This window comes from Mus caroli, chromosome 11 (assembly GCF_900094665.2).
Source record: "Mus caroli chromosome 11, CAROLI_EIJ_v1.1, whole genome shotgun sequence".
NCBI lineage: Eukaryota > Metazoa > Chordata > Mammalia > Rodentia > Muridae > Mus > Mus caroli.
In genome coordinates this window covers 37237067-37246745 of record NC_034580.1, presented here as the reverse complement: position 1 = coordinate 37246745, position 9679 = coordinate 37237067, and the positions used below count along the sequence as shown (strand labels likewise).

Sequence of the window (9679 nt, the reverse complement as noted above, 5' to 3'; positions counted from 1 at the left end):
GAAGAAGAAGAGGAAGAAGAAGAAGAAGAAGAAGAAGAAGAAGAAGAAGAAGAAGAAGAAGAAGAAGAAGAAGAAGAAGAAGAAGAAGAAGAAAGTGGAGGAGGAGAAGGAGGAGGTGTAGGAGAAGGAGGGGGAGGAGGGGGAGGAGGAGGAGGAAGCTGGTCATGAACACCTGGAGAGAGATTGGGAAGGGAATAGAGAGAGAAGGGGCAGAGAGGGAAGAGGGGAAGAGTAAGAAAGCAAGAAAATGAGGAATAAGCAAGCAACCCCTTTTATACTGAGTCAGTCATACCTGGCTGTTATCAGGTAACTGTAGGGTGGAGTCTAGAAGAAATGGTAACACCAGCACCTTGAATTTCATATGAGTTGTGGGGATTGAACTTTGGTTCTTATGATTATATCACTCCAGACCACAATGTACCCTCGAAAATGATTTTCTGCCTGAGAAAACAAAGTTTACTATTATCACTAATTATTCATAGAAATTACCTCATAAAATGTCAAAATAACTACATAAAAATATATCAGGACTAGTGAGTTGCCTTATTGTATAAAAGTACTTGTCACTCAACCAAAGTCTTGAGTTTGATTCCAGAGGCACACATCATGGAAGGAGAAAAACAATTCCCATAAGGTTTCCACTGATTTCTATGCGTGTACCATAGTACACACACACACACACACACACACAAAATAAAAAGATCTTTAAAAGTTCAGAAAATCTCTTGTAATAAAAATACTGACAAATATGTCAATCATGAGTAAAAACGAAATTCTTTGTTGAGTTTATCGTGTGCTTCTCTGTTTGCTTTCCATTGCTGTGTTAAAATACCTCAAAGATCAACCCAAGAGAAGAAAATTTGAATTTTCACTCACTTTTGGAAACTTGAATCCATGGCTCCTTGGTCCTGTTTCCCTGAGTGTGTGTTGAGGGAGAATGTCATAGTGGGATCATCTGGAGAGGAGAGAAGTGGCCAGGTCCAAAATGTCCCTTCAAGGGCACACCAACAATAGCCCATTCTCTATATTAGGTGTGATCTCTTTAAATTCCCTTCACCCCCCTCCCCAATAGTAACATAGACTGAGCTTTGGCAAAAATGCATAATGAAAGACACTAAATTGGCAGTGCTTCCAATAACCATAAACTTAAAACATAGATGTTTTTATCTTCTAATTCAATCTCCATCTACTCTAAAGTTATATGTTTATTGAAGTAAACTTTCTTTCAGAATGATACAAAGATACACTAGAAAGTACCATCTCCTTAATGTTCAGTTTTCAACTAATGCACAATATAAAACCTTTACCCATGTGTACTTTATTACAGGATTTCTAGTCTGCTTACACTCACGTGACTATCAAGGCCAAATGCTTTCATTTTCTTCAATTATATCTCTTGTTCACTGCTGAATAGTGAGGAGTTCTGAAATATGAAAAATGATGTCTAACTCATGAACTGTGTAACAGCATGTTGTAAATTAGAGAGCAAATCAGGGGAAACAATTGTAATATCAAACAATCGCAGTCCCTTGGTTGATGATTATGGCCAGCCTATTCTTGACTAGAAATGAAATGAAGACAAAACAAGGTTTTAAGGATCAATGGTAATTATAATTTTACTCAGAAAGAAATTAATACAAAGAGATAAAGTCAGGGAGGTTAGGAAGCAGCAACCAATAGTAAGGTCCTAAAGAGAAGAGAGGGGATGTGATTAGAGTTTGGTTCCTTTCAGTGAGTACTAGACAACCAGAAAGTGTGTAGCACAGCTAAACATTTTTATATCTTAAATATCTGAGTTCATTTCCACAGTCATACTGTTGAATAGAGAGGAGTCAACAACTGCCTTAACATGGAGAATATGAGATAATTCAGTTTACTCAAACCCTCAGCACGCCTTCTCTTTGCCCCTCAGGGGTATTGGCTTTGTTTCCAATCTAATGTTCCTCTACTTTGGAATTCAAAATCAACCTCTGCTTTTATTGAAACTGTGGAAAAATGAAACATAATAAATCCCGAGTGACAGCACATACATTGTGAAAGAAACGTTCTTGTTTGTTAAAAGACAAAGAGAATTACTTCATAGAAAAACACTCCAGGAGACAAATATGTAAAGCACACAACCAAAATATGCTTGAAGAAGAGCATTGAAATGGGTCCCAAGGAAATGCCAGAGGATATTCTTTCTAGGTATCATGTCTTTTCATCTTTATGCTTGGAATTATATATCATAAGCATCCACCATCAAAGACTAAATTGATTTTCATTTCAGTTGACTTCCTTTTGGTATCCACAGTCATAGGAGATGGAGGGTAGATAAAAATAGGGCTTTGCAGTTCTATGCATGGCCATCTGTGCCCACAGGCATTGTGTTGACTTCCCAGCTCTTGTGTAAAAAGCTGAAAGCTTTGTTGCTGCTTTCCAGCATATTACTGATCAGCAATCTTACATAGCCAATTAACATAGTCTCCTTGTAGTGTTCAGAAGATCTACAACATCTGCAACAGAATCCTATTATTTGTTTTCTATAATGCAATGCGACAGCTGGGATAGGGCAAAACCGTATAATTCCTGTTTAAGGCTTGTCATTTTAATCATAACACCATATGGTTTAGTGACCTTGAGCAAGTCAGTTTCTATTTAAGGTAAAGAAACTGTTGAACTTGTGTTTGCAGAAAGATGTTTCTATTACTTTATTTATCTTCCAATTTGTTTCCTTGTTATTATTCTGCCATTTCTCTATATCTTTATAAATCTATCTTTGTAAGTCTCTAGATCTTATCCTCTCTTTGTCTCTGTCTCTGTCTCTCTCTGTCTCTCTCTGTCTCTCTCTGTCTCTGTCTCTCTCTGTCTCTGTCTCTGTCTCTCTCTCTCTCTCTCTCTTTCTCTCTCTCTCTTTCTCTCTCTCTCTGCTCTCTGGTATCAGCTACTTGAATGCTGGTATAGTAGAGTCACTCTGCACTGATAAGCATGAACTAGATGAGATCATAATAGCAAATAGTATTCAAATGTTTTATACTTTAAAGGCAAAACATTTGCTGGTAATTTCTTACTTTCACTTTCTGTTTGACTTCAAATCTTAAAGGTCACATCTTAGTATCAATTGTCCTTGAAAAATGAAAAAATAAATAACTGTGAGGAAAAGTAGAGCCCATGACAAAAATGTGTCTCAGCTTCAGAGTATTCTCTTTCAAAGACATAATGTAGGGTCCAAGACACCTAACCTGGTCAAGGACTTGTTATTTACATAAACCTAGCTTCATACAGAACAAGTTAAGAATACAGGATGTTTTTATGAGCATCATTGTATGTTGGTGAGAATAGTCATATGTTATAAATATGGGTAAGATATCCCTGCTGAATTCTTGATATAGCTTCAATAATTATAACCAAAAGCAAACTCACATATATCAAACCGTGTTAAATTTAATTTTACAGATATTATTCAGTGGTAATGTGTTAGAAAAATGAACTAGAATTATCTTCTTGTCAGGAGCAGGGAATAATTGAATGCAATCTAATATATAATGGTCAAAAGTAATGAAAGGGCCAGGTTATCTTGATGGCTTGTTTTTGCATGATTTATGTATAAAAATACCTTAAGCTGCTTGTGTACAATAAGAATGTAGTTAAGTAGTTTAAACAAAATTAAAGACTTTGTTGTAGTGAGTCTTAACAATCAGATAGATATTGTCTTCTCCTTCACGAAATATTATTTTAAGTTACTTTTATTACTAAAAGATATGGATCATTTTCTTTTTATTTTATGTGTATGTGTTCCTTATCCGCATGTATGTAACATGTGTAAGTGTACCATGTGTGTGCCTAGTGTGAAAAGGTCAGGAGAGAGCATTGATTCCTTCATGTGGAGTTCACCTTCTCTGATTGTGACCTATTATGTGCTGGGAACCGGACCCCAGTTCTGTTCAAGGGCAGCACGAAGAACTGATCTGTGACCATAGCCCTTAATCCCCACTTTTATTACTTTTAATTCTCTCTCTCTCTGCCCACATGTTCTGGAAGCCAGAATCATGAGAACAATGTAGTTGAAGTTCTTATAGCCAGTTATGAGTCACCATGTGAGCACTGGGAACTGAGCCCAAGTCCTCAGCAATAGGATCAAGTGTTCATAACTGCTGAGCCAACATTTCAGCCCCCATTCTTCAATTCTGTTTTATCAATGACTTCAGAATAAGTTAGCACATGGTAACCTGAAAGCAGGGACTGGAGCTAATCAACAAACACTCCAGCTGCAGCTGCTCTTGTCCACTGGGTTATGCAAATAAGAATAGAAGAGAACTTTCATTTCATTGGCTGAAAAATACCTGAGTACAGAGGAACACTGAGGCTTTAAGCTTCTGCCAATGTAAATCTACGCACAGATGAGTTCTGTGGACAGTGAATGGTATGCTGATGCTCGGTACAGGTGCTATAGGTATGCTACATATTTTACCAAAGGGTCTTTACTGTAAAAAGCTTAATCACCTCAGAAAGTAGATCTAAGTTCATCTTCAAAATCACATAACTGATAACTGTCAGAGCACGCTTTTAAACTCAGAGTTTGCATTGGGTCGTGCTGGTAGGTAGAGTTGTAACTTAGTTTTATTAAAGAAACACAGACTATTTATGTGAACAGGACTTTCTGTGCTCATTCTCTGTCTCTGTCTTCCTCCGTCTCTATCTCTCTCTTCCTCTCTGTATGTATGAATAAAACAAAGAATACTTTTCCAATGTAAACATGCCAATTGCATAATGTTATAAACTATTAAATATGATAATGAAGTTGAGAGCAATAAATATTGCTCAGTATTACAGCTGATTTTTAACCTGGCATATCCTTATCTGTGCATATCCCAAATAAAGATAGTTTAAATGCTTCCCAAGAATTGAAATATTTTATCTATGACTCAATGGAACACTCTGGGTATAGTCACAGGGGTACAAAATTAGCAATGCATCCCTTACAGTAAGAAGTTTAAAGAAAGACTACTGGGCTAACATAAAATAAATGGGCCTGACATTTCAGATACATTTATCAAGATTAGTATATAGCAGGGCAAGTCACAAAAACATCTTGGATATCACTTTGCTTATTAGATGAATAAGAATTATTATTACCCTGTCAGAATTGCTAAGTGACATAACCTTAATAATGAAAATGCATTGAGTATTTCAAATACTTGAAAACAGACGACCATATGATCAGAACTGTATTTTTTTCACCATTTTATCCCTTAAAATTTTTTTTTTTGCATGAAAATTCCTAGAAACTCTCTGGTATATTTAATGGTCCCCCAAAAAGAGATGTGATTCATAATATATTGAAAGTGTAAAGGAGTTAGTGATTGATGCAATTGTCTTATTGTACTTGCCTGGCAAATTGTGAATGCTACAGTCTTACTCAGAAGGGGGAAGAAAATAATCTCAGAAAAGTAGAGGGAGATAGGTATCTGGGAGGAAGAGGGGAGGGTGAAGGAAAAGGGGGAGCCAGTTCAGATATGGGAGGAGATGGGGGAGAAGTACAGAGGGTCAGGAATTTGAAAGTAGGTATGTAACAGTGGGGGAGGGGGAACTGGGGGGCAGCTACTAGAAAGTCCCAGATGTCAGGGACTCAAGAGGTTTCCAGTACCCAACAGGGAGGGCATTAGCCAAAATATCCATCAAGGGGGAAAAAGAATCTGCAGAAACCATATCCAGTGGATAAGCAGGGCCCCCGGTTGAGGGATTGGGCCACGCACCCACCTCAAAAATATTAATTCCTTATGTCAAAAGGAAATGCAGGGACAAAGAGTGGAGCAGAGACTGAAGAAAAGGCCATCCAGAGACTGCCCCACCTGGGGATCCATCCCATATACAGTCACCAAACCCAGATACTATTGCTGATTCCAAGAAGTGCATACTTACAGGATACTGGTATAGCTGTCCTCTGAGAGGCCCTGCCAGAGCCTAACCAATACAGATATGGATGTACACAGCCAAATATTGGACTGAGAGCAGGGTCCCCAATGGGGAAGTTAGGGCAAGAACTGTAGGAACTGAGGTGGTGTGCAACTCCACAGGAAGAACAACATTATCAAACAACCAGACACCCCCCAACCCTGAAGCTCCCGGGGACAAAACTACCAACCAAAGAGTACAGATGGGGGACCCATGGCTTCAGCTGGATATGTACCAGAGGTATGCCTTAGTGGGCATCACTGGGAGGGGAGCCCCTTGATCCTCTGGAGGCTCCATGACCCAGGGTAGAGGGATGCTAGGTTGCTGAGGCAGGAGTGGGTGGTGGGTGGGGGAGCACCCTCATAGAGGCAGCAGGTGGGGGGAGAGGATAGAGGGCTTGTGAGGGGTAAATTGGGAAGGGGAATAATATTTGAAATGTAAATAAATAAAATAACCAATAAATAAATGAAAAAGATAAGACAGCAGAAAGAAAGGCTGTGGATGGGGATGCTGTTTAAAGCCTGACTCATACAGTGACTTTGGGAGTAGTGATTGAGAAATTGTCAAAAGATTGAAGGATTAGAATTTTTTGTTTGCTTGCTTGACTTTCTTTCTTTCTCCCTTCCTTTTACCCTTCCTTTCTTCCTTCCTTCCTTCCTTCCTTCCTTCCTTCCTTCCTTCCTTCCTTCCTTCCTTCCTTCCTTCCTTCCTTCCTTCCTCTCTCTCTCTCTCTCTCTCTCTCCCTCTCTCTCTCTCTCTCAAAAGGTTCTCACCGTGTTTTCTTGTCTGTGCTAGAACTCTCTGTGAAGACCGGGTTGACCTATCTCTGCTTAGATTAAAGCACACATGCAGTACTTTGTCAAGGCTAAGTTGATTTTTGATTAACCCTGAGTGGCTCTGGGTGCCTAATACACCCAATTTAATATTTGATTTTATTTTCCATTTCATATGATTATACCACATTATATCCTGTTCAAATAATACAAACAAAAGTGTGCAAATCAGGAGCAATCCTGAATTTCTTAGCTGAATGCATTTAATTGCTATAATTAAAACACGTTATATTTATTTTTATGATGGTGGTTACTGTATGCATGACATATGTATAGGAAGGAGGACACTGAAAAGACACACCTCTAGAAGCTAGAAGATAACTTTGAGAAGCCTGTTCTCTTCTCCTAGCTTTGTTTTTCTGTTGCTATAATTGACCAAAACCAGCTCGGGAGGTAAAGTATTTGAATTACATTTCTACCTAAAATTCCATCATTGACAGAAGTCAACAAACTTAAGGAACTTAAAGTGGAACCTGGTGCTAGAAACCGAGGCAGAGACCACAGAGCAATAATGTTTACTGGCTGGCTTTCTCTGACTTTCTCAGCTACCTTTTCTACATCACCCATGCCCACATGCTCAGTGCTGGCATATCACAGTGGGATGCCCTTCTCTATGTCAACTAGAGATCCTTAACTATGCCCATAGGCCAGTCTGACAGACACAATTCCTCAAGTGAGGTTTTCTCTTTCCAGGGGACTCTAACTTTGTCACCTCAACAAAAACTATGACACAAGGATTCTTAGGTCAAATTCTTACAAATTGCCAGACTTGTAGGAGATACAACTTTACCTAATGAGTTATGTTACAGGCCACTACTTGCTCTTTTTTAGAAATAAAGTATTTAAAAATGCATTGCCTTTATAGAGGAGAAAGTGGGGGAAAGCCTTGAAGATATGGGCACAGGGGAAAAATTCCTGAACAGAACAACAATAGCTTGTGTTGTAGGATTGAGAATCGACAAATGGAACCTTATAAAATTGCAAAGCTTCTGTAAGGCAAAAAGACACTGTCAATAAGACAAAAAGGCCACCTACAGATTGGGAAAGATAACCCAATCACAAAAGAACACACATGATATGCACTCATGGATAAATGGATATTAACCCAGAAACTTAGAATACCCAAGATACAATTTGCAAAACACATGAAACTCAAGAAGAAGGATGACCAAAGTGTGGATACTTCCATCCTTTTTAGAATGGGGAACAAAATACCCATGGAAGGAGTTACAGAGACAAAGTTCGGAGCAGAGCCTGAAGGAATGACCATCCAGAGACTGCCCCACTTGGGGATCCACCCCATAAACAACCAGCAAACCCAGACACTAGGCAGATGCCAACAAGAGCCTGCTGACAGAAGCCTGATATAGCTGTCTCCTGCGAGGCTCTGTCAGTGCCTGGCAAATACGGAAGTGGATGCTCACAGTCATCCATTGGACAGAGCACATGGTCCCCAATGAAGAAGCCAGAGAAATACCCAGGGAGCTGAAGGGGATTGAAGCCCCATGGAAGGAACATCAATATGAACTAACCAGTACCCCAGAGCTCCTTGGAACTATACCACCAATCAAAGAAAACACATGGTGGAACTTGTGGCTCTAGCTGCATAGGAAGCAGAGGATGGCCTAGTCAGTCATCAATGGGAAGAGAGGTCCTAGGTCCTGTGAAGGCTCTATGCCCCAGTATAGGGGAATGCCAGCACCAGGAATGGTAGTGGGTGGGTTTGGGATCAGGGGGATGGGGGAGAATATAGGGGATTTTGGAGGGGAAACTAGGAAAGAGGATAGCATTTGAAATATAAATAAAGAAAATATCTAATAAAAAGTGCATTGCCTGTATACAGCATACCCCCCCCAAAACACCTCATAAGAAAGGTAGCTTATAAAAATCAATTCCCAGATTTCAATCCCATAAGTCTCCCTCTGTTCTCCATGTCCAGATCTAGAACTACTCAAACATTCCTTTTTTTACGTCTCTGTTTCATGAGAGAGTAAGGCATATCATAACAATTAAAAATAAATTTAAGAGTGAAAAACAATGACAAATACAGTCTAGAAACTGAATTAACTGGAAGGTCTAGACATTGATTTTTTCTGAAGGATATTATAATTGGTTAGGCTTCTTGGTAGTGTATGTAATTATTAGTTATCCATCGGAATGTCATGTAGTGTTTAGAGAAAAATCAAAAATTCATGTAGAAAGCATAAATCCTTGTTGGGAGACACAGGCTCCCTGTAACTCTGACAAACAGAAGCACACATTCCAGATGTGATGATATTGATAGCCTTCCTTACTCACAAAGCTGTAGAGAAACTCTGTGAGATAATGATGTCAAAAGTCCTTATAGCATACTGCAGGTTTTCCCAGATGAAACACTACACCATTGTTCTTGCTCTTGCTCTCAGCATTATCTGTAAGATTTGCTGGTTTGATCTTCTGAAGTCAGATTTTGTGGTTAAGATTCCAAAACTACACATACATTTGTCCAGTGAGAAATTGTTACATGAAGATAAAAACAAGAACAATAAAACTAGCATAAAAACAATGAAAAAATGTCAAAAATCCAGAGGAAGAAGGCTGAACATGTCTGAAATGGCTGCTTCTCACTCCTGGGGTCCTGCTATCAGACTTAGTCATCAGGACTTCAGAGCAATGATAAACAAACACAGCCAGTTTGTTTTCAAGGTGACTCAGAAGGCAGAGTTCAGCCTTTTCCTTACACATTGCTATTTGTTGCTATTTAAGAATGAAGACTAATTGTGGAGAGGAAAGGGAAAGGGGTTACATTAAGATAAATCTAAGGGACCTGGAGTGCATCATCCTGAGTGAGGTAACCCAATCACAAAAGAACTCACACAATATGTATTCACTGATAAGTGGATATTAGCCCAGAAACTTAGAATACCCAAGAT

General features: G+C 39.0%; 1 protein-coding gene and 1 long non-coding RNA gene across 3 annotated transcripts in view; one reads left to right on the top strand and one right to left on the bottom strand.

The window, feature by feature from the left end:
- Positions 1-9679, bottom strand: part of LOC110304378 — an 82209-nt gene that overhangs the window by 16801 nt on the left and 55729 nt on the right. The window contains exon 2 of the long non-coding RNA XR_002379074.1: positions 877-955. This is a non-coding gene — a long non-coding RNA (uncharacterized LOC110304378). The remainder of the gene's footprint in view (positions 1-876; positions 956-9679) is intronic.
- Positions 1-9679, top strand: part of Gabrg2 (gamma-aminobutyric acid type A receptor gamma2 subunit) — a 91544-nt gene that overhangs the window by 45524 nt on the left and 36341 nt on the right. The window lies entirely within an intron of this gene.